At 38.4% G+C, this 26,323-nt stretch overlaps 1 long non-coding RNA gene across 2 annotated transcripts in view; it reads left to right on the top strand.

Annotated features, from left to right (window-relative positions):
• The window catches only part of LOC135072315 (uncharacterized), a 74,205-nt gene extending 53,429 nt beyond the window's left edge, over positions 1 to 20,776 (top strand). For both annotated transcript variants that reach the window (XR_010257407.1, XR_010257408.1), the window contains one exon: positions 20,659 to 20,776. This is a non-coding gene — a long non-coding RNA (uncharacterized LOC135072315). The remainder of the gene's footprint in view (positions 1 to 20,658) is intronic.
• The last annotated feature ends 5,547 nt before the right edge of the window (positions 20,777 to 26,323 follow it).

The following is a 26,323-nucleotide window of genomic DNA, read 5'->3' as shown; positions in this document are numbered from 1 at the left end:
ATACTGCACAGTATTTAGTACACCATTTTCTTTATTTTTTTCCATCATACACAAGAATACGCGTGCGTGAGTCAATGTTCGCTCGTATGTGAGGCCTTGTCGAATAGAACTCTTGTAGGGGGCAATCGTGCGTGTTTTGTTTTCGATGTAAACTCGCGGAGATGAACAGGCCTGGTTCTAATTACTAAGTTCGTTCGTTTCAGCCAAGTGACGTCCACTGCTGGACAAACAAGCCAAAGGTTTCCACAACGACTGGTCCTGCGCTGCCCGCATCCAAGTCCTTCCCGCAGCTTTCACCAGATCGTCGGTCCTCCTAGTGGGATGTCTGCCAACATTAATAATTACTGAGTAGTAAATAGTATCCCACAAAAAAATTTTTCATAAGTAATTTTTTGTCAAAACGAGATCATGATGGCTCGCTTTGTGAAAAAGTCTCAAATCTCGAGTAGAGCCACATCTCTGTTGACATGCATATCTTGATCAATTTAACCTCCACCTTTCACCTCTTTATAAAGAATGTAATATTAATTATAGCTGGACTTTTGCTTGTCACGTTGATGTTGTCGCCTTCGCGCCTTCAGTGTTAGTGGCGCACGAGGTGTTTTCAATTTACGGGGACACGCACACATGACGCCCGGTAGTTTGGTGACATTATAAATAACTATACTTACTTATGTCTTTTTGTTTACATACACGAACGTCCCGTTTGCAGTGTCCCGCAAAAACCTTTCCGTTCGAATTTGGAATTCGGTTTAGTCATTAAGCTGGACAACATGATTCAGTTTAATCATAAATATTGTTCAATAGTAAGTGTTCCCACTAGCAGCTTCCTGCATAAATTTTTTGCAAATTTAATTTGTTTGGGGCCTGTGTGATGAAGCTAGTTGAAATATGGAAATTCAACGTTTCCAAAAGTTTTTTAAATAAAACATTTTTAATCTTAGATCGTTAAACCTACCAATACATAATGTTTCTCAATATAGCATTTAAATAAAAAAAAACACAGACAAGAGGCCGTCAGCCCAAGCATGCAAACGATTGTAATTCCACTAATTGATAAACATTGTACCCACATGCGAGTTCGATGGCGATCACAACTGCAATTAGCGGTGGATTGATGGCTCACCTAATACGCGCTCGATACTACAGTCCGTGTGTGTGCTTGCCTTTAGACTGCGCGATTTTTAAGTTTTAAAGCTTTATTTTATGAGGGTCAACAAGTCACAGATTTTTTTTAAATCGCTTACACATATTATAAAGTAACATAATGCAACGCAGCAAAGACTTTGATGATGTATCTGTAGTTTCAAGCAGTGTACCTACTTTGAGTGTGAAACTTGTGAAGATAAATGGTATTTTATTTCTCGTTCAAACTTTTTTCGTAGAGCCATGTAAGATCGAACTTTCATATCGGCGAAAGTAACACTCTACCTGTTACATATTGCACGCTGTTACTGGCTGTCCCCGGAGTCGTAGTAGTCGTAGCAGTCGTAGCGTGTGAATGGCCCGCGACCGCCGAGTTCACGGCCGCGCTCGTCTTCGTCGCTTTCGATCATTTTTAGCGGACGAACACTTCGATAACATGTTTTGGGATGTTGTTGTTTGGATAGATTCGTGCAACTATTTTGTATTTTTATATAAGGACACGATGTAAATATGATATTTATAGACACTCAAATCCTTCTTAATTGAGCATAATATCTTCTACGCTAACCCTTGGGTATCTTTGTTACTACTCTACTATGACTTTGCCAGAGCACATTTTTTATTGAATTTGCTTCAACTTATAAACAATCCGTCCAAACATGTTGTCCACTATCGGACATTCGTAAAAAGCGGCCAACACTCCGACTACTTGAATGAGGGCGCGAGGGCCGCGTGAGGGCGCGCCCGCACTAAATCATCATTCCGCGATGACGGCCGAGGGGGTCGGCCGTTAGATAATTATCTCTGTGCTTACACCCTCCAATTAAAAATATAAGGTACTGATAACATCATGATTGGTTATTGAGCTTAATTAAATATCTTGGAGATATAGATTTCTAATTTACTACTTCTAAATCTTCGATCTCGGTCTTGCTCTATGAGAAAAAACGTTTTTCGAAGGAAATACTTCTACGCCCGTAGTTGTCCTTTGTTGCCTTGTAGTTAGAGAAGGTATCAGCGTTACGATCTTACGATAGGGCTAACGATGGTAGAGTTGGTCCGCAGCCAAGTTCTGACGTGTCTGTGTGGATACACAACGCAGAGCTCTAGATATAAACATGATTCGCATTGCATAAATGTTCTACAACTTTTTTTGCCTAAAAGATTGTGGTCATTACAAAGTACAAGTTAAAATTGATTAATGGTTTAAGAATGCAGGAAACATCGTGAATGTTTGCATCATTACGTTACTGATTCATTGAATATCATTTATGTAGCGTAGGATGTGTGAATGGAAAAGGGCCTGATTTTCAATTAATGATATTATTTATTAGTACAATTATCTAATTAATTAGTATGTAGGAATTGAAAAGCGGTTTTTTTTTAATGAGTGCTATTGATATGCACCTGCAATTGGAGTAGTGGAGTACTCCAATTGCAGTGCGGTGATTTAGTTTGTGATTTTTATTGTTGTAATGTGTTGGCTGCTTATGTTTGGTTGAATTCTTTTAAATTATCGACTATATTGGTAATGTAGGCTTTAAAACTTTTTGCTGTATCTTCTTTTCTGATTATTTCTGAGAGATAGTATAGATCGATGTTTAACAAACGGGATATCATATCTTGATTATATCGGGCTGTAGCAAATCTAGGGCACTGTGTTAAAAGGTGTTTCCAAGTCTGTGGAGTCTGGTCATCGCAGGGACAGCGGTCATCTGCGACGATATGGAAACGATGTAGGTATTCCTTATGATAACCGTGGTTGGTTAAGACCTGGGTGGTGGCAAAGTCCGGCCGAACGATCTTTATGAACTCCTGCAAGGTGTTGTATGTTGGCAGGAGAGATCTTGTATGGACGCAGGTGTTCGGGTCCATATACAAAGTTTTGGCCGATTCTTTGCATTTTTGCCTATTTTGATGTTTAACGAGGTTGATTGGTACTCTTTGGAAGTCTGGTATTCTGCGCATTCTTGCAGCAGCCTTTGCTGCCAAGTCTGCTTCTTCGTTGCCATCGAATCCAGAGCGGCAGTATTTCTCCAGCTTTATTTGTAGGTATTTTTCCGGGATAAACCACAAGATAAAAAAATTCCTCGCTCTGTCGTACTACAATCGTCTTCTGTTCTGTCTTCTTCCAAAATCACGTCTTTCTTACTCACTCACTTATTCATTCCTTCTCGCTCACTCCCGTTTCCCGAATTGCGTTTTCCGTTTCACACCCCCACAAGTATGTTTTATGCTCTAGGAGAAATAGAAAAATCTTTATTGACACTGTAACATTGTTAACAGTAGGAATGTCAAGGAGCTGGTCGTCCGCGTATCCCCTAGTATTTGGCATTGCGCATCCTTTCGAACAGACACCGAGGAGACCACTATTGTGCACGGACCATCAGAAGTTTATGTAAAAAGTAATACAAATAATGATAATAGTGTTTGTAGTACCTAGTCAAACAAATATCCAGTTAGCATCGAAAGTAGGTCGTGTGTTAGTGCTAACAATGTGCACACATGGCGCCGCGGTCGAGGGCGCGCCACAGGTCCAGCCACAGGTGGGGTGTCCGCCCCAACCCGGCTACCAGGCCCCGCCGCGCCCTGGTGGCATATTGGGATCCCGCGCGGGCGTTGACTGCTCCATTGGGGTCATCGGTCAAGATCAGAAACTAATTGCAGACGAATACACGTGTCACATACGAATAACAATGTGTAGTTACTTGTAGTATTCGCGAGGGCTCTAGTCAGTGACATTTGCGACGCGAATTTTGCTAAAATATTATACGTATAAATATATTATTTTTCTGGTACTTCATTTTTTACATAATCATTTTGATATGTACTATCTTATTAGTATTGTAAAAAAAGTAAAATTAGCACTTGGTGCCGTCGAGTTATAGCGGAAGACAGCAGGTAGCAACTACTGATCGAAATTAGATAGACAGTTAAATTATGCAAGTCAATGCAAATTGACTATTCCTAAGCAAAGATTTGAAAGAGAGCTCTTTAGTAATGAATATCAAAATTTATTGCTTGCAGGATGTGGACGTGACATCGGAAATGTTCCAAAGTTATTTATTGATATAAGGATTTTTATGGACCTTTATCTGTTTTCTTTCGATTTAATTTAAGCAGCTGTTTTTAAGTGTTTTTGGTGCATAAATAATTTGGACATGTGTTTGCTTATTATCTGGCATATAGCGTCTATGTAGTTTAGGTATATGACTTATTAGATACTGCGAAAATAACGTTTCTATGGTGCCTATTGTACTGACAGGAGTACATAATATGTATTATCTATACCAAGTAGCCTATTCAGTATTTTTTTATTAAATTCAGATAATATGTATTAATTTATTATTCTCCCCGTGATCACTTTTACATGACATATAAATGACCACTCGGTGCTGTGTTCAGCGATATCCTTAATACGGTACATGCAAATCGCACGAGAAGCTTGATATCTAGCGGCTGATCGCTACGTGGGGAGGGCTCCGAATGTCCACCAAGTAGCATCGCTACTGTTCATATTAACAGCGAGGAGTTATTGCAGAGCTTGCCGTTACCTCTCTGCCAAACAAATTGTCCATTTAATCTGGTGACCAAGTACAGGGTCCTGTTTCTACAGGACGTATTTTGGATAAAAAGAAAGTGAAATAGTCCCGTATATAAAAAAATCTTCCTCCCTCTACTCTAGAGAGCTCTTAGCAATCCAACTCAGAATGGCTGCCTTTATGACCGACTGCTTTTAGATTGCTTCGATCTTAGAATATGCATATCGAAGAAAGCTCTGAATCGTAAAGTACACATTTAAGTGGCATATCTAAATCGTGAAGTGTGAATGTAGTAAGCATAGCTACCGCGTTCCTGTGCGGCTGCGATGGCCGCGCCACATTGCACAGATTGGGTGGTGGGCTCAAGCTTTGCGTGGTTATTATCTTGCTTAGAGCTTATGTTAAGCGAATCCAATATAAATAAATAAAAATAACATGTTAAGTAGGTACCTTAGTGAATGCCTTGAGATGATAATTTTAGTCTATAACTGTGACTGACCCGGCAAACTTCGAACGTATGGTGAAGTATTTTTTCAATCCATTCAGTAGTTTTGGCGCCTCTTTATAAAATTAGTGTAGAACACACATAATGATTCGCTATTCACTGTGCTCTTCGTATTGTCCAACAGCAAGCATAACTGTGTCGATTTCACCAATGCGAGTCTCCTTCCACAGAATATTCCAAACACCCCGGGAAACAGTCCCCAAGCCATTCCAAAAGATGGAGAAGTATAAAAGATAGATAAGTTTACTTTCCCTACCTTCATTGTGCCCGACGTCTAAACGCGCATTTGAATGTAAACGACCCGCCAAACCTGTCGCGCGAACGAGTCCGATTTGTTCCTAATGACAACAAGCCGGACTGTTCGATAATTTACTGTATATCCAGTGTCCGAGTGGAATGCGACCTCTTGGACTAGATGCTCCAGGTTTTAGCCTCAACCCAGCGATCTCTCTTCTAGTGGATCGGTCTGGGTCAAAGCTATAAATATGTTTTTATGTCTTCCCTTTCTTTCTGTTCTTAGCCATTCGTTTTTATACTGTTAATATATGTAACTATGAAGCGGTTTACCTGCACGGTTCCGTTGTGTTCATTCAGTATTGATTAATATATTATTTACAATAAGAATTAAATATTTATCCGACGTTATTACACCTACTTCATTTTAGGATATTGTTTCCGTCCCCGGCACATGCGAGCTCCGTGAATGCGATGCGGCCCGCAGCCTGGCGACCGCGCCGGCTCCTGAATTAAACAACGATGCTAATGTTCAAAGTACAGTTTTTTCGTGAAACGCTCAAGTTAACATTGAACTTGAATTGGGGAGTGCGACACATTTGGAATGCAAACCGATCGGGTACAAATGAGCCGGAAACAGAAAGACCGCTTACGAACGCAATATTTTGTCAGCTAAAAATGTAGAGTTTTATCGCATCGCATCGGTTCAAGTTAGGTATATCAAATGCTTATTTGTCTGACATTCAATAATACTCGATACAAAACGAACAAGGTACTCATCAAAAAGTAGCCCTTAATATAGAAATAGGACGTATGAATCGAGTTCCTTTAAGTAATCCCTTATTCATAAAAAAATCGGCTACGTCATGCTTATTTTATTATTTTACGTCTGACACCTCGGTATTTCATATGGTCCATAGTTCTAATCCAGCTAAATGTGGAGTGGCAATTAAATGGTCTGAAAGTGTTCGTGTGATGGATTCTTTGAGGCAGGTAGAGCGAGACCACTGCCCCTGGCGCAACTGCGCCGGCGGCTCTCCAGGTGGGACCGCTGTCGCCGGCCACTACAATTTGAAATTCACAAGCTCACAATCTATCACAGATCCATTTCGAAGTGGTAGAATTTTTTATGAAGTAGAATTCTATTAGAAAACGCAGACATGGCGACGGTGAACTCACTTTTTTATTACAAGCTTTATATTGACTTCACTTGTTAGTATGTGTGGGACAAATCTTGCAAGTGAATTTAAGACCAGTTCTCCTCAACCGATTGAGCTGAAATTTGGTATACTTATGTAAGTACGATGACAATGCAATATTATGGTACCATTGAGCTGATCTGATGATGGAGTCAGGAAGTGGCCATAGGAACTACTAAACGAAACGGCGGAAACTTATCGAGTTTGGGTTCGTTGGATTCGACTTCCCGAGCACTTAAATGATGACCAGGCCCAGATATTGAGATAGTTAAAACTAAAAAGTGTAAAATAAAATTATAATAAAAAAAAACTTTTTTAAAAACAAGCTTTATCCTGAAATGCAGTTCTACTAAAACGAAAAAAATAATTGTATGCTAGGTTCAAAGAATTTCGAAAGCTTGTAGCGCAAACAGAAAAAAAGAGGAATAAATTCCATGCGCGATACAAGCTTTCGAAATTCTTTGAACCTAGCATACAATTATTTTTTTCGTTTTAGTAGAACTGCATTTCAGGATAAAGCTTGTTTTTAAAAAAGTTTTTTTTTATTATAATTATGTTAGAAGACCAAAATGGTTATTACATTCAATAGTTCCAAACAAATCCCTTAAATGTCCCTGAAGTTAGAGATCGAATTAAGGAAAATAAGAAAATTCTAATAATCACGTTCTAAGTTTCCCTTCATTGTCATCAAAAGACGGTAAAGTTCGTTACGAATGTACCTTTAGCGTAACAATAAAACGCTAAAGGTAATTAAATCGTAATGTTTATTAAATCAGTTTCTAGCACACCTATTTATGTGTATGGGTGACGTTCGTTTGTCATACATATTACAAGAGGAAAGACATCGATTAAAATTTACAATGCGAGGCAAGATTTTAAACCCAAATCAATTCATACATATGTATTGTTCGTACCCATAATCCCATATAATGTAATCAATTGCAAATTTTTATTTATTTTGTACAAAAACTGGCTAATAATAGAAGGAAACAATCGTTAGGTGTTTCAAATGCAGTGATGGAATACCTAAATTATGCCTAAATGCATATTCAAATGTTTATTGCACACAATGTGGTTACAATGTTACGCTTTACACTTACATGACAATTGGACTTCAAAAATATTATTTATCGTAATAAATGGTAGTGAATGTAATTACTTAAGTGCAGGCTCTGTGCTTCGAACCAGAAACGTTTGTTTGTGATGCAATCGCCACGAAATGAGGATTATGCGTCTTGATTATCGCGGCCATGGCACAAAATATTTATCGGTATAAGTAGGTACTTCTTTGTTATGTTCGTACAGACGTGCTCTGCCTGGACACCAGCTTGTCTGCCCTCAAAGTTCGGTGTTGCTCCAAGTTATCCAAACACCGTTAGTTATGACCTGCTTGTTTTTGTAAAAAGCTCTGGCTTCTGACTACACTATTGACTTTTGACCATATTTTTTTTTTATTTCATCTGTTCTCTCTATCCAAAAAAATAGATCGCATCGCAATATACCTAATCGCAATCGTTGCGATCCCAACATTTTAATTAAAGTAGTGTCGTGCAAAAGCCACTCATAGGCAACCTGTTCCATTGGCACAGACCGCGGCAGAGACGAGCCGGCGCGGATCGCGCGGCCTCCACAAAATTGTGACCAGAATCTTTTAATTGCCCATTAATGGGTTTAGATATTCAAACAAGTTATTTGGACGAACTGTCGTGATGAAACTACTTACCTCTAATATTTGTTTTGTTGGCCTAATTTATTATTAAATTAAAATATATTTTTAAATTAAGTAATTTACGATGAAATTATAGCGATTGATGTAGATTTTTTTGGCAAAGTGGAGATCATTATGTACCTAACTATCTAGATTTTTATTTGTACAGATGAGTACCTACATTTTTCACCCGACTGCGCCAGAAGGAGGGTTATGTTTTAAATTACTTAATCGCATACATGATACTTAACTTGTTTTTCAGTCTGTTTAAATGAGTAGGTGGTGATACTAACATTAAATAGACACTAGGTATCCGTGTGGTTCGAGTACAGTACGATAGGACCACCCGACTCTTGCCCTGGAAGTCGTAAGAGGGAGAAATTGGGGACACCAGGACAAGACCCCTCTGGTCAGCGTGGAGAGTGTATACTAATCTTTGATTTGATGGTAAAATAGAGAGGGTATAATTGGTTATAGCGGAGACTAAATGACTTGATGGTGATGATGAAAATAGGTAGGTATACAGGATGTCTTTATAAGTATGGATCAAACAAAAAGGATTGATTCTCAATGATGCTCAAATGCAACCACTTTCTACAGAAACAATATCGAAATTCTCAAAAAAAATTTACGGCTTCATACGAAACTATACGTCAATCTCATTCACATTTTTGTTGAGTAGCATTGTTTCCCGACGATTGAAGGCAGTTCCATGACGAATACAAAGATTTCGCGAAACAGCAGGATGCAACCAGTAAGAGAAAAATATTAAAGCTTCCCTAACAGTTAAAATAATTAATATGTTTGTGCTTACGCATTAGTGTACCTATCTAACTAACCACTAACTTCGAAAATGCCGCAGATAGTGATTTTGACGCTTGTTTCCGAGACTCTACAATTACATTGCAAGTTGTGTAACTCTATTAGTGGATTATAATAAAGAAATCGTGGCTGTGCATTATGTGTCCAACTGGCAACTGTTTGCTCGGCAAAGTGGAGTAGCGTTGTGTAAGTAGCAGGTCAGCGATGTTTGGGCAAGTGCGCCCGCCGCCCCCCGGCGCGCCCTCGTGGTGTCGTGCGGTGTATTACCGAATGCCATGCAAATACCTCCTCCTCCCCGACACGATGCCCCTCTCTGATAATAATATGAGGGCCCTGTCGAACTGTTGATAGCTGATATTTCGATAAAGTTGATACAAAATAATGAACGCTCTAATGTTTTTATGTCAAACTAGCGGCCGCCCGCGACTTCGTACGCGTGGATCCCGTTTTACCCCCTTCATCTATCTTACGCGGTTTAGATTTTTTCATACAAATGTTTTTTTCCGCTAACTCCCGTACCCGTGGGAATTTTGCAATATCCTGTTGTAACTAAGCTTTAAGTTTACTAAGGTACCTGCATGTCAAATTTCAAGCGTCTAACTTAAGCGGTTTAGATTTTTCATACAAATGTTTTTTTTTTCGCTATCTCCCGTTCCCGTGGGAATTTTGCAATATCCTGTTGTAACTAAGCTTTAAGTTTACTAAGGTACCTGCATGCCAAATTTCAAGCGTCTAACTTAAGCGGTTTAGATTTTTCATACAAAAGGATTTTCCCGCTAATTTCCGTTCCCGTGGGAATTCCTAAGTATACTATAACCTGCCCAGGAGTATGAAGAATAATTGTACCAAGTTTCGTTAAAATCCGTCACGTAGTTTTTGTTTCTATAAGGAACATACAGACAGACAGACAGACAGACAGACGGACAGACAGACAGACAGACAAAAATTTTACTGATTGCATTTTTGGCATCAGTATCGATCACTAATCACCCCCTGATAGTTATTTTGATAATATATTTCATGTACAGAATTGACCTCTCTACAGATTTATTATAAGTATAGATGTATGCTAGTACATTTGTATAAAGGTTATATAGCCTAAAGAGTTAATTTATTAAGGCAAGTTAAGTTGCAACACAAAGAGCTTATTTACCAATAAAAATGTTAGTTTCATCATTGTCTTTGAGATAAGCTGTCTTGTAAGTAGGTACTCATTTTATGTTCGCAAATAGGCATGACATGATAAAATATTTTCTTATTAGGTAAACAGTATGAATGTCATTAAGCATATTGCTTTAATTACGCGTCTCATTATCATACATTTCAATATTGTAAACATTTTGTAGCAAATGTAGATATCAGTAGTTGCTATGTGAATTACATAATTGGTATCTTTATGTTATTTTGATAACGTATTTCTTAAAATAAAAGTTGGTCAGTATAGAAATAAACTTTTCTGTAATATTTAATAAGGAAAGTGTAGCTGGTATCCCTAATGTTTACTTGCTTCTAGGGTAATATAATAATATTGCTCCCAATGTTCGTTTCAGCCAAATGACGTCCACTGCTGGACAAAGGCCTCCCCCAAGGTTTTCCACAATGAACGGTCCTGCGCTGCCCGCATCCAGGCTCTTCCCGCGACCCTTACCAGATCGTCGGTCCACCTAGTAGGAGGCCTGCCCACGCTACGTTTTCCAGCCCGTGGTCGCCACTCGAGAACTTTCCTGCCCCAACGGCCATCGTCTCTACGAGCTATGTGCCCCGCCCACTGCCACTTGATTTTAGCAATTCTGCGAGCTATGTCGGTTACTTTGGTTCTCCTACGGATCTCCTCATTTCTGATTCGATCACGCAGGGAAACTCCGAGCATAGCCCGCTCCATCGCCCTTTGGGTGACCTTGAGCCTTCTTATGAGGCCCATAGTAAGCGACCACGTTTCGGATCCATATGTCAACACTGGCAACACACACTGCTCGAAGACTTTCGTCTTGAGACACTGCGGTATTTCGGACATGAGTATATGGCGAAGCTTCCCGAACGCTGCCCATCCGAGTTGGATTCGACGATTGACCTCTTTCTCGAAGTTGGACCTACCTAACTGGACTGTTTGTCCCAGGTATACATAATTGTCGACAACTTCGAGTGTAGAGTCTCCAACCTTCAGAGGAGTGGGTGCAACACGGACATTAGACATGATTTTTGTCTTGTCCATGTTCATTCTGAGGCCCACTTGTTGAGAGGCTCTACTGAGGCCATCGAGCATTGTGCCTAGATCCTCCAAGGTCTCAGCCATGACTACGATATCGTCCGCGAATCGAAGGTGGGTGATGTACTCGCCGTTGATATTTATGCCAAATCCGTTCCAGTCCAGAAGCTTGAAGACATCTTCCAGGGCGGTGGTAAACAGTTTTGGAGATATGACGTCTCCCTGTCTTACCCCTCGCTGCAACTGGATAGGTTTCGAATCCCGATCCTGGAGGCGGACCGACATTGTGGCGTTTTTGTACAAACCCCTCAACACTTCGATATATCGATAGTCAATTTGGCACCTTTGGAGAGACTGTAGCACTGCCCAGGTCTCGACCGAATCGAAGGCTTTCTCATAATCCACAAACGCCAGGCAAAGTGGTTGATTATACTCCTCGGTCTTCTGTATAATCTGCCTTAGCGTATGTATGTGGTCTATGGTACTAAAGCCTTTTCGGAAACCGGCTTGTTCGGGAGGCTGGAAGTCGTCGAGCCTGCGAGCGAGACGATTCGTAATGACTCTTGAAAACAGCTTGTAGTATAAAGTTTCCACGATTTCGTCCCAGTCACTCCGAAGTCGGACGCGACCTGCCCGACCCGCGATAGGACGTTCTTGAGATAACTCCTTCGAGAAGCAGCCGGTCAAGGGGCAAACTTTATCTACGTTACACAAGCACCAGCCCGCAATCTGAATTGTGCTCTACAATGACGGAATCAGAGGTTGTTTTCCATTATGTTAAAATCTAGAATGGCTCGTCGCTATCTGCCAGAGACTTCGTTATTTTCCGATTAGTGATTAGTATAAATATTGGCTGCTCTATTTCTGTGCGCATTGTAATAGATAAGCGCCGATGTGTCCCCGATAAGCTATCGCCGTCGATGTCCTGGCTAGGGACGGGCTGGACGTCTCTTGGTAGCGTCTTTATGATCGTGCTTAAATTTCCTGATATGGCAACAAAACCCGATGCTGAAATATTATAGGTGCTACGTAAACTGAAACTGGGTTTGATTCAGCAGAATACCTTTATAGATAATTTGAAATACTTAGGTATTATTCTAACGTTATAAAAGCGCTTCAATTTAGAAACAGAACCAATTATTGAACTAGTTAAAAACTGATGCCCAGTATTGGCATTTTTTGGTTTTAGAACGAGATTGCCTATTGGATTTGGGTAAAGTTTTTTCCTTATAGAAGGAAAATACAGGAAAGGAAAATATTTTTGTATTTATTTTACCTTCAATAAACCTTACATATATTTTTGATAAACCACGCATTTATTTATTTCTATCCCAATACTTTTTCAGCACAATACATGCAGGGAGGGACATATGGTTTAAGCATTATTACATAGGTAGGTACTCTACAAAAGTTTTCGAGAAATTATTTTTGTTTGCGTTAGTTTGTGTAGTCAAGAGGTTCCAAGTTACAATACTTGCTTCTTATTTACAAAAGTATCATCATCATCTTCATCGTCAGAGCATATAGCCTCTACTGCAGGACAACGACCCTCCCTAATTTACCAGAGGCAATGGTTTGGCCAACACTCCCCTGGTCATCAGACGGTAAGTTGGAGAGGAGGCTTCATGTTCGCATATTTTTCTCTTAGTCCCCGCTTACGACTTCCATGGGAAAAGTAGGAATGGTCCTATTTCTGCTCTATCGATACTTCACGGCTATTCACAAAATAGAATTCTTGAACGTTTTTAACCTCGTAGGCACAGTTGAATGCATTACTAAACTTACAGCCATTTGTCAAGAGTGTGTTGAAAACAAAACAATGTGCTTGCTTTGAATTGAATGGGCAGGGTGGAGTTGGCGATAGTAGGCAGCATGTTTTACTTATTTATTTATTTATGTCGAAATAACAATTTGATTCTTTCCGATGACGTTGTTACTGTATCCATTTCTCAGTAGTGAACATAAGTAGATACTCAGCCTATAGATATAACAATGTGTTATTTTTGCAAAACGTGCTCAGTGCTTTTTCATTACATTCTGCTTTGATTTAACTTGTTATAAAAATGTCAAGAGCTATAAAATGAAAAGTAGTTTTAAAAAGTTTTATTTTTGTAAATGTTTGAGAAGATAATAATGCAAACAAGGACATCGTTATTTGCAAATGTTGCCGTTGTATTTTTGTGCACCGTGTTTCTTTAATCATGAAAAATATCGCTTATAATCTATCGTTTTCTTTGTTGATGATGTCCGTTATTCCCCACTCCGCCCTAACTGGTAGTTTCAGTGACCTTTGAACGCCAGCGCTGAACTTTAACTCCTCTATTTAGGCCACCGTATATATTTTCCTATGAACAGAACATTTCCATACTCTCTGCACCAAAATGTGTGTCAGAAACGGATAAGTAGGTACTTAAATATAATTAAGACTTTAAGTAAAAGTTGATGTCATTTATTATTACTTATTTTATTCCATGAACATAATTAGGGGTCAGTTTTTCATTACATTTTCCGCCTGAATAAGTTATCTAAGCTGTCACGAGATTAAGAATAAAACCACCAAGTGTATAAAAAAACAGGGGTTAGGGGATTTCCTGTAATAAACTGCTTTAATTGTAAAATCACAGAAATTACAGCATAGGTCAAAGCGGACAAATTATGATTAATTAGTTGGAATAGTAACGCAACAATCAGCTGTCGCGGTTATCGGCGCAGGCGCCCGATGTCCGATGACGGCGGAGCCCCCGGCCCGCCCCGCAGCTGTTCTCTCGCTTGAACTATGACACCTCGATAAGCGCCCCAGTGCCCCAACTTAGGCGAAACTTAGGGAAGAGAGACAGCCGACGATAACAATAGTAGCAATATCGATAAATTTTTTTTTCACTATAAAAAAAATTAATCTTAGATCAATCATCATCATTTCCAGCCAGTACAGCCATGGCTATCAATGTATAAATATAATTATTTATGTATGTTATGTTATAGTCACTTGTGATTTTTTAACTACTTTTAGAATGTTTATCTTGGTTTCCAAAGACATGTTTTTTTCTTATAGTTAAACGAATAAAATTTGCACTAAAAAAGGGTTTTAATGACCGACCTAAAAATATATTTGCATTTGTATCAATTAACGATGTTAATGATTAATGGCTATACTCGCCGCTTCTCCGGCTCATTGGCTCGGATCCGGATGCGCGACTTCACGCCGCCTCCGCGCAAGGAGGCTTAGAGGGCTCAGCGCTTGTGCCGTTATTCTAATTCTTTACTCACTTATGAAATATCGATCGCTCAATTATTATTTAATAAAATGCAAGATTTTTCTCTATCTCCTTCACCACGGCGTACTGTTGGCCCACTCTTGGAGCACTCGCCTGATGGAAAGTGATGATCAAGCCGGAAATGGAAGTGAGCTTCGCCTGGAATCCTTGACCACAGAGGAATTGAATGTCCTACCCCTAAAGAGCACCTGCTCAAAATATCGTTAGGTGCTCTAAGTGGAATAGGCCAGGTGCTATTTGGGCGGGTGCTCGGAGTGGAATACGTTACTGCCGAAACACAACAATGCTATTGACATTGTTTACTAAATTAATCTGTAGGTATCTATTGTACTCTGTAAATCACTAATAAAATAATTTATAAGTAGCAAAGTCGTAGGTATTATTTTATGCTATTGTTTAATGACATCAACTGTTCCGGTGTTAATTTCCTTTTCTCTCTTCTTCAGTCATTGGATTTGCTAAAATCATAACATTTACCCAAGTAAAATGAAATAACATCAGCAAGGAAACAAAATTGCAATGTAGAGTTGTCATAAATCTTTCATATTGACGAAGAGCAGGAGGTAGTTACTATCCACGCAAAGCCATTTTAGTTATTGAATGAATACGATAAATCACTGAATGAATGGCTAATGTAATGGTGTCTGATTTTAATAATGATACTTACTTTAAACGAGGTGCGGGACACCCAACGACATCTGTTGACAACACAAGACAGCTTGTTCGTGTCGGGCACTTGGTAGAGTCGTGGTTGGCGGTTGCGCTACTCTGTCTAGCTTGGCGCTGTTGGTGAAGTTACTATTCACGCCAGTAGAGGGCACTAACTGAGATACTGAATTTAAGATAGATGGAGATTATGCCGTACTTACCCTAGCCATTACTACCCTTATCTTACCTGAAATTACAAATAGGAAAATAAATTTTATTATAAAAAAAGAAAATTATGGAAATGAAATAATATGGTTTCAATTCTTTTTCTACTAATGAATATTAACTTGAAAAAATCGAACTGCCTAAGGCGAGAGAGAGAATTGAGAAGCGACTCTAATAGGCTAATAGCTAAGAAATTTTGATAACGAATGAACATTATTTAATTTTAACTACAAAATAAAAGTAGGTACCTATTTTACTATCTAATCTTTGTTACTTAGGTACCTACTCTCACAATGTGATATGGAAACGGAAAACAAACAAATAAATTAATTAGGTAGGTTTAGGCACTAAAATGTAAGTGAAAGGCCATAATTCAAGGCCTAAATTACAAGAAATGAATAGTGAAGGAAAAATATGTTTTTGCTCCAAAAGGTCAAAGGCTTGTCATATATCCAGATTATCCAAGTTCCCCAAGATTTACGGCATCATTTGGAAACACGTTACCAAATTGCTCCCAGCCTTCGCGCGCTTACTGAACAAAGTGACACTAGGGGGCGTAGTGTGAGTTTAGGCCAAACGCGTTTGACACATTTAATGTGGTTTCAACTTTCAAGTCAAGTCAAGTCAAAATTTCTTTATTTGCATAGTCTATTTATTATATAGTGCTTACAAATCGTCAAATATTTTGCTCTTAAGGAGCCTCTACATGTCTCATAATCTTTTTACCCTACCAGCGCTGCGAGATCAACATTTGGCAAGTGCTGAGAAGAAGCGCCGCAACAAACTCAGTCACCACTTTCTGCCGGTTAATAAATAAATAATTCAAATATTTTTTTAACACAGTCAATATCGAATGCGTTTGATGTAACTCACACTACGCCCCAGTTAAGTATACTCACGCAAGCCGCAGTGATATATTGTATTTAAGTTGTAGGTTTTGAATATAGGTCTGCAACAAAAAGACTTAAACGAGCGCATGATTTCCTTCATCCCCAAGATAATTATTAGCATCCCTATTTTTCCTGGTTCTCAAACTATCTCCTAATTTAAATAAGCATGTATAAGAAAAAGGTAGACAGAAACACAGGTCAAAAATACTTTCGTATTTGTAATACGAATGTTAAAACTTAGTATGGAGCAATTGCTTAAAAATATTTATTGTATCTGTAATTGAAAATAGCAGATGTTTTTCCTTCCTGAAGGTTTATTAGAATTAGAAGATAGGCAAGTCATATTTTACCAGGAAAATCGCTGAAATTGCAAACTATACTCAACATCAAATAAACCGCACCTTCCGCGACGCGAACTTTAAAGATTTTCTTCTGACACAATCATGGTGCCCCAACAATATTGGTGTTATTTGAAAGCCCAATAAATATCCTTAAAGAAAAACACATTTAATTTCTTAATAAATGATTAACATATACCATAAATGTGACTTGAAAAAAGACCTCACTTTGGGCTCCCCTCTGGGATCAATTAGACCAATTTTTATGATTATAAAACCAAATAATGAACTCACGTGTCCTCTTTAACAGATGGATAGCGTTTAATTCCAACTTAACAGTTTTATAGCCATAAAAGTTGGCTCAAGCGTAACTACCTATTTTTTTTTTCAACCGACTTCAAAAAAGGAGGAGGTTCTCAATTCGACCCGTATGTTTTTTTTTTTCTATGTTTGTTACGCGATAACTCCGCCAATTATGAACCGATTTGAAAAAATCTTTTTTCGGCGTATAGGTAATACTTCAAGGGTGGTCCCATTTAAATTTAATAATAGAAAAAACAACCCCCAAGGGTGGAAAATTGGGGATGAACTTTTTTATACGCAATATCTCCGCCGATTATAAATCAATTCGAACGATTCTTTTTTTGTTGAATAGGTATTATCAAAAGGGTGGTTTCATGCGAATTTGAAGAAAATATTTCACCCCCAAGGGTGGAAAATTGGGGATGAACTTTTTTATACGCAATATTTTTAATTTTTAGTTTTTTTTGTGTTCACGCATTTGAAGTCGGTTTTATTTTTTTATTAAAGAAGTGACTCTGGATCCTCTAAAGACACATTTTTGGGGTAAAAACCATTCCGTTAATGAAATGAAGTTTAGAACTAGGCTTTTAAATGGTGCCAATATTGGTGGGAAGTGGGGATGCATACTTTTGAAAGTGCTTGTCGCGGGAGGTGCGATTTATTTGATGTCGAGTGTAGTTCTGATTTTTTAAATATTTTATTAAGACCACTGTCATACATCCATGTTTGCAGCTTTGAAAGATCTGTGCACGCTGGGCGAGCACGCACGTGAAAAACTGCGGAATTTTGGGTCTATTTTTCACTTTTTGTACCTACTTTTTAAAGTCCACTAAAGTGGTCCTTACACTATGGGCTCTCTGTCCTTCGTTTCGTCTCGTCTGTATTAGGCGACTTATCACACTTGTAGGTGGTATCATAATGTTTATAGTCCTCTGTTTCCCGGAAACAATTATCAGGCTGATTGGGAGATTGTCCCAGAAATTCCCCGAAAATGGTTTGTTACCATGTCCATTGTCCGTGAGACCGGTTCGTTACACATCTTAGCATGTGGGCCACATTCGCAACGAGGTCGGCCGACATCACCCAGAATTAATATTCAATACATAATATCATTGCTTCCCATAAAATCCTTTTTTCGTTATGTAATAAGTACAGGCGTCAATATCTTTGAAAAATTCACAGTGTGCAGTATATTTTTTAGTGATGTAAATCGAAGCTTCAGTTTTTATCAAACTTGACCCCAAGACTTTTAAACAGTTTTTCACTCAGCTAAAACTTGATTTAGCTTTTTGTGCTACTTATAATAAGTATCCTAATACCTTTTCAAATGGGAATCACAAAGTCAATGCGATTTCAGGACTTAAGTGTCCGACTTGGGAATGAATACCATAACCGTGTCGAGAAGCAAGAAGGTTCAGCTTTCAAACCGCACAAAATATCCGCCAGATACCGATGGCCTATAAACTGAACTGTTGGCTGACTCGTGCGTACGTAAGCGACAGTTGCGTTGGTGCTAGGGCGGTGACCTGGTATTGAGGAGCGCCCGTAAGAAACAAATTAATTTTTTCATTACCCCCTCCACTTCCCCGCGCGTGTCGTGGAAATGTCTGAAAAAACAGCTGAATGTCTCGGAAAATACGAGTTCATAGTACAAGTCCTATTGTGTTTTAATATCTGTCTCCGTCCTCATAAAAGACGCCACTGTAAAGGTTCTATTCTTAGATATTGGAGAAGCTATAAAAATGTTGCGATGCCTATAATCAATTGCGTATACCTACCATTTATTTGACTTTCGCATGCAAACCTGTTCGTTTCAATTTACAGTAATAATTATTAATTTCTAGTTTTTGCCCACGGCTTCGCAAATTTGGCTTGTCACTGATCATTATAAATTATAGCCTTATGTTATTCTGATGTTTAAATAATACTCGTACTTAATACTGACTGTAAAGTTTCATAAAAATAAAACTTATAGTTTAAAGTGTTGGTATTTTTTGTGACCTTTCAAAAGCGTTTGATTGTGTAGACCACCAAACCTTACTAAAAAAATTGCGACATTATGGTGTTTCGGATGAGGCACTTGATCTGTTGAACTCGTATCTCACAGGCAGAAAGCAAAAAGTTTGTATTAATGGAACTGAGTCTTCTGGAGCACCTCTTACCATGGGTGTGCCGCAGGGATCGATATTGGGACCTTTGCTATTTCTTATTTATATTAATGACCTTCCCTACTTTGTAAAAGATCTATGTGATATTGTGTTATTTGCTGATGACACATCTCTCATTTTCAAAGTTGATAGAGGTAAAGTAAACCTTGATGATATAAATGACACACTCTCACAGGTTTTGCATTGGTTTACTGTTAACAACTTATTGTTAAATGCAAACAAAACTAAGTGCATTAAATTTACCTTACCTAATGTGAGGCAGGTTCCCACACAATTGATGGTGAAGAATGAACCATTAAATAGCATAAGTTCCACAACATTCTTGGGAATCACTTTAGACTCTAAACTTCAGTGGGGTCCTCATATTGAAACCTTGTCAGCAAGGCTCAGTTCAGCTGCTTTTGCAGTGAGAAAGATAAGGCAATTAACTGACATTGAAACGGCAAGGCTAGTTTATTTTAGCTATTTTCATAGTATAATGTCATACGGCATATTGTTGTGGGGCTCAGCTGCGGACATTGAAACTGTGTTCGTTCTGCAGAAGAGAGCAGTGCGGGCCATTTATAACCTTGGACCCCGTTTTTCCTTGAGAGAATTCTTTAAGGAGATTAATATACTGACAGTAGCTTCACAGTTCATTTATGAAAACCTTTTATATGTTCGCAAAAATATAGAGCAATTTACTAGAAAGAGTGATTTACACAAGTTCAATACAAGAAACAAAAATAAACTTGCCGTTCCAAATTTCAGACTGCACAAGATTGGTAATTCATTTATGGGGAAATGTATTAAACTTTTCAATAAATTACCACAAACTGTTGTAGAATTGCCCATTCATAAATTTAAAGCACATATCAAAAGCACCTTAATGAAAAAGGGCTACTATAAAGTTGATGATTATATAAAGGATAAAAATGTTTGGAATGTAACTACCTAGCTCGCATCAATACTTATGACTATAATTTGTATATTTTAAAGACTGTAAAACCTTGAAAAGGAGGCTGACAATAGTGACTGAGTTTCTTGCGCTGCTTCTTCTCAGCACTGGCCCATTTATTGTCCCGAAGCAGTGGTAGGGTTAATATTGGGACGTGTAAAAGCGCTTTTTTAAAGCCTATTTGCAAAAATAAATGAATTTTATTTTTATTTTTAAAAAGCTCCCGTCGTAAAAGCCTCATCTCCTAAAAATGTAAAAATTACTTGAATCTTATTTTGTGTTTATTTATTAAATAAGCACTAGAATACCTTGGAAAGTTATCGACGCATTACTCTGTTGATAATTTTTAGGTTATCTAAGTACATTTTAAATTCGGTTTACGCTTGAAGTTTACAAAACTTACTGATTATCTGGGCACCTTGGAAAACTTTTGGCCTACACCTATTAAACACAATGTTAAAAACGCCATCGTGGAACCTCCAAAAACATCTTACCGTGTTTCTCACCCTCAGTGCCTCGCCCAAGTCAAGAAAGAATCGGAGTCGAGCAAGCTGAAGCTGAAGCCGAAGCGGCGCTCGAGGCGACTCCCTGCTCGCGACCTACGGGGACGAATCCGACACCGTCCAGAGACCGCTGGGATTCGTGCCTTATTGTCATCGATGAGGTAAGTCGAAATGATAAATGATAAATGATAAATGATAAATATCCTTGGACATTTTACACTGCGCTTCTAGTCCCAAACTAAGCAAAGCTTGTACTATGGGTACTAGACAACGGATACTTAAATACTTTTTTTTTTTGTAAATATATACCTACCTTATTATACATAGAAAACACCCAGTCCAATACAAACAAATATGTTCATGCACACAACTGTTTGTACTGTGCGGGAATCGAACCCGCTACCTCCGGAATAGTAGTCCGTTTCGAACCACTACACCAAACGGCCGACGTCGTAATAACTACACTAGTGCGAACAAATCTTAAGCTTTGTTCGCACTAGTGTAGTAATTAAGTAGAGTAACTCGCCTTTAGTAACTAAACTACTCGCTATTAACAAAAACCGTTTTTAATTATGGCTCGACTAACGATTTAGTACTAGACAAAATTTTTGGTGTTCGGACACGTTTAGCGATGTGTAGAAAGTAGGATAGTATAAAAGAGAAGATTAGTACTTATTTAAGTTTTCAATCTACACTGAAGGTAGGATATTGTAGGTAGGTACACTTTATTTGATTGAAATGCGAACATGCTAAGGGCTTGGAGAACAATGACTAGCAGGTACATACCTGCATTACAAATACATAAATCCTGATCAAAACAAGTTGATAAACAGTAAACACATAAAAGTGCCGTAAAATATTCGCGCACGGAACGTGTCGCGGCACAGTCGGCGCGAATCACTTATCTGCGCGAGTTACAGTCGTAGGGCTTTATGTCGATAATATTCCTATTTTTATGCTCATAAACTTTACGACGAATATAAAAAGAGTTCAATTTTAATGGTTCAGTTTTCTACCACTTTTATTTTATTACTATTTTTTACAAAACGTAAACAGGAAAAATATATCACAGCATAGACCAAGCGAAAGTAGGCTTCATATAGACACTGCTGTAATAAGTACTGTGCTGTTTTGGAATAATGATGACTATGTAAACCTAAACCAATTTGTTTAATTAAAATTAGAATTTATTTCGTACTAGCTTTCCGCCCGCGGCTTCGCCCGCGTGGAATTTTGTCTGTCACAGAAAAACTATCGCGCGCGTCCCTGTTTCAAAAACCAGGATAAAAACTATCCTATGTTCTTTCCCGGGACTCAAACTATCTCTATGCCAAATTTCATCAAAATCGGTTGCGAGGTTTAAGCGGGAAAGCGTAACAGACAGACAGACAGACAGAGTTACTTTCGCATTTATAATATTAGTTGGGATTAAACTAGATCCTAATTAAAAAGATGCATGCTTTCAAACAATTAAAGATTTTAAGAAGCTTAAACATAAACACTTCATTTCCTGAATGAGTTTTAAAAAATCAGATAGCCGAACATTGATCTATTCAGGCCGTCTCAGCGGAAGCCGCTAAAGGCGCTTTAAAAAAGCGCCCCGTCTTGTAAATCGCTGAAAAGCTGCTAATTAAATATATTTCGCTCACCGCAGCCTTAAGTAATTTGTGGACCTCCACCCGCGGTAAGGCCCAGTGCACATACTGAACTTAATACTATGTAGTTACTAGCGCTTGTATTAAAATGTTTTGCATTAACTTTCTAATTCTACAAGTATTATTTTAGACGGGGTTTCTATTATATAAATAAAGATAAAGAAAACTTTATTCTGCATAACATAACATAAAATACCTACATTAGACATTAAAAAATACATGGCAATAGTATGCTGATACGATACCCCGCTCAGTAAAAATCGCACCATAACAACAGTAGTCATAATGCGAAACTTGTTTTTAGGTATTCGAGTTTAATATTTGCTATTCATCAGATCAAAGGAAACACGTTAAGTATACAGTGTTGAAATGAAACCAACATAAAATTGTAAACTCATAGTAAACAGAATTGAATCTGTTCTGATCTGAAGCATTGTTTGTCCTCTAAAAATGAAATGAAATGTTTTTTCAGCGACACAAAACACATCCAGATAATTATAACAAAACTAAAACTAAATAAAGTACCTAGGTAATGTGCGTGTCACCGAAACGTTATCCACTCAGCATTATGTCGAGGTGTATGTCGTAAGGAACACCACGACTCTGGTCTTCCGTGGATACACGAAGGGCAAGGGCACTGCTATGACGCAGCAATACTACTCCGGTTGCAGTACAACTGACTGTGGTTATCACTTCATTTTGTAAACAATTGTTTCCTTACTGGTAAGCGAAGTGTACAACACTGATATACCGAACAATGAATAGGTACAGTCGACAGCACATCAGGCTACATCAGGCTTTGTAAAGTGGTAATGGGTTTTCCTTTCATCATCAGATCATTAAGTCTCCGCTACAGGACAACCCCTTCTAATATACCAAAGGAAAATTGACTTGTGGATTGGTTTTATTTCCTTTGCAATTTCGAAATACATACTACTGTGGTCTTAAGTGTGCACCAACCTCTAGGGTGCTCAAATCGGCGCCAAGGCTACTTTTCGTTGGAGACCGCCAGGTGTGGGAAATTTACTCGACCTTTCATTTCATTATGTTTCCTTGCTACTTATTGTAAGAGATTCAAATCTACGCTGATTTAGATACTGTATGTAGCATTCAAAGACGTTTGTAGAGATTTGTAAATTCAGAGAAATAGGTTGGTTAAACGTGAGTTTTCCGAACGGATTCAGGTTTAAGGAATTCAACGTTCTTTAATTTCTTCCTGATCAAAAGCACGTTTTATTGTGCTACATAATATATATTTTTATCTCTGTTTTTATACAATGGATTTATTGTATTACCAAAGGCTTTTATTGTGATTATCGTCGTCGTCTCTCGTTACGTGTGGTGTGAAGCTTTCTCGATTGACTGAGGATCCAAGCTTCGTTAAATTTACGTTGTTGACGTTACTACTACTGTGATTGGACACCGTAATCTCGTTGACGAATTGACTATCGTCACGCCCACGCCCACGCCCACGCTGGGACAACAGGCTGCAGTGATTACTCCCTGAATGCCGACGCCAGCTGGACCTCGCACGGGAGTCACTGGGGAGGGTTAGGCGGGCTATGCACTGGGAAAGTGGGAACGCCGAACGTGTTAAAACATCTTAAAAATTAGGTACAAAAAAATATATCTATAGCTTACAAAATCTTCAAGAAAAGATTTATTGATTAATCTAACTATTGAAATCAAGCCTATCAAAGACCATCTATGTGAGAGATCGTATCGTGTTCTAGCTTTGCCTAATTTACTGCACATATTTTGAAGGTACACTAGGATTTAAGTCAAACAATCCCCTTTGGCGGTATTTGAGGAGCCCCCCGGCAGCACTAGAGGCACACTATTATCTCGGCGCTAACGAGATTGCGGCGGCGCAGCGCTAGTTCGATCACACGAGACATTTCCAAGCGCCATATTGCGTTTCACTTCACTGATGTCATTGAAGGATTGTTCTGTCGAGGAGGATTGGTGTTCTAACATACGTATAACACGGTCTATGTAGGCAGTGTTCCAGTAGGGATAGTTGTGATATACTTTAGAGGCAGTAGCTAACCATAAATTCAAATTCAAATGTTTTATTCAAAACTTAGGCTCTTTCCAGGGCGCTTATATACACGCCCCAAATACAGCTTGCCCTAACACCACTTCGGGTCTACATATGGGCTGGTTATTAACATATTGGCATGTTCATATAAACGCAAGAAAATAAAAATGTTTTCCGACATGTACTAAAGCTCCGTTATAAAATAGTTATTAGACTAAGTAAAATTATTTGGAATAAACTACTTATACCTACCAACACAAATAGCCTTTCGTTGGATTTTGCTTAAATTACTGAAAACATTCAGTTCATTCACCAGTGAGGATTTGCTGAAAGCCAAGAATCAAGCAGGTGAATGAGACTCGCAGACTAAACAACAACGCACTACTTGGGTACTCAAGAACTGAAAGCACTATTGAGATAATGGACCGGATAAAAGGATAGGTATGCTAATATCATTAGTGGAATGGAAATCTTATTAGATATTCCTAAAGGATCTTGAAATCTTACAAAACACGAAAGGTACGTTATCTTAAAGTGAAATCTAGATACTGGAATTGTTTTACCATAATGTTGTTAGCATAAGCTTGTAAAAATATAATAAAGTAATTGCCAATGTTTTAAATGCGAATGAGCCAGCGAGGTATCTCAGTATCTAATCTTATTTATCTGTGGTTAGAAACATGATGTTTTACAACATAGGTAGGAACGTAGTACCCATCCAGGAAGAATGCGTTTTTCTAGCCTGATATCATTGAAACCATATCTACTTTCTCCGCCTGCATTGTCCTATAGTGAACACACGATTTGCTCGTTCTTCCTAGCGATAACACTTTCAATATCGTCGTAACCTTTTTATTAGTTATTACGGAGCATAATCGCGCCGAATAAGGCCGTGTACAGGCATGGAGGCGGTGACGACGCGGCGCAGTTATCGCCGCAATCGTGTTTATCGCCTACGCGGCGCGATCCTTCCGCGGGCCGCCTGCCGGTGACACATCTTGGTTATGCTAACATGTTAGACAAACCATTAACCATCATTACCAAAACAAATAATACCTATAGTCCAATATTCCTAGTCAATTCTCAGGTATGCTAAAAAGCCTTAGTCATATCCAATCCAGTGGCGTACTTTGACCTTTACATTTCATAAAATAAAACACTGAATACTTAACTTTCACATTCATTCACATTTTAAATACGATATATCACTTAATCTACCCGCCCGCGTCCCTCTATTCTGACGTTTCTGTCACTACGTCAATGTCACTATGCTGCTCATTGGCTATGACGATACCGTTATTTTAAAGTTTTCGATTTTTTATTTTAGATATCTAAAATAAAACAAAATATTTTTTAACGATAACGGACACCACTTAGGACGAGCTGTTGTTGAAGATTTAATTCTAGTGCAAAAAAGGTACATTAAAAATCCATAAAATATACTATAGTAAAACAGCAATTTCATAAGTGAAGACCTAATAAATTAATCTAGGGCAAACAGTGCGGATTGTCATTAAAAGAGTCCAAATTAGCTAGCAATACGAATTACGACCTGTACCTCTAGCATGAACAACTTTCGTCTTCGAATCGTTTGCGTATTCGATACTCAATCTTCAAATTAAACGATAACGTGACAATTTTGATTCTCAAAATAAGTTTCGTGCAACCACATCTCATACTAAGTTCACTTTACGACACGTTCATAAGGGCGCTGTTTTAGTTTTCTTACTAAATCTTTTGATGGCGATTCGAGGACGCAAACGATTTGAACTCTAAAAGTTTTTCGTGCTAGCCGTACTGTTCTAAGTTTAGCTGGTTTAGTCAATAACCCTGCTTGGTATGCTCATTGTCATGTTTATGCTTATCGCCTAAATATTTTTTCATAGTAGGTAGAATTTTGTTTGTTTGTTGTAATGAAAGTAAAAGGTCTAATAATAATACTGTGTAAAATGTTATCGTTTAAATGTTATACGAGTAT

This window comes from Ostrinia nubilalis, chromosome 5 (assembly GCF_963855985.1).
Source record: "Ostrinia nubilalis chromosome 5, ilOstNubi1.1, whole genome shotgun sequence".
NCBI classification, from domain to species: Eukaryota; Metazoa; Arthropoda; class Insecta; order Lepidoptera; family Crambidae; genus Ostrinia; species Ostrinia nubilalis.
The sequence above is the reverse complement of the archived record's forward strand: the minus strand, read 5'-3'. Positions and strand labels throughout refer to the sequence as shown.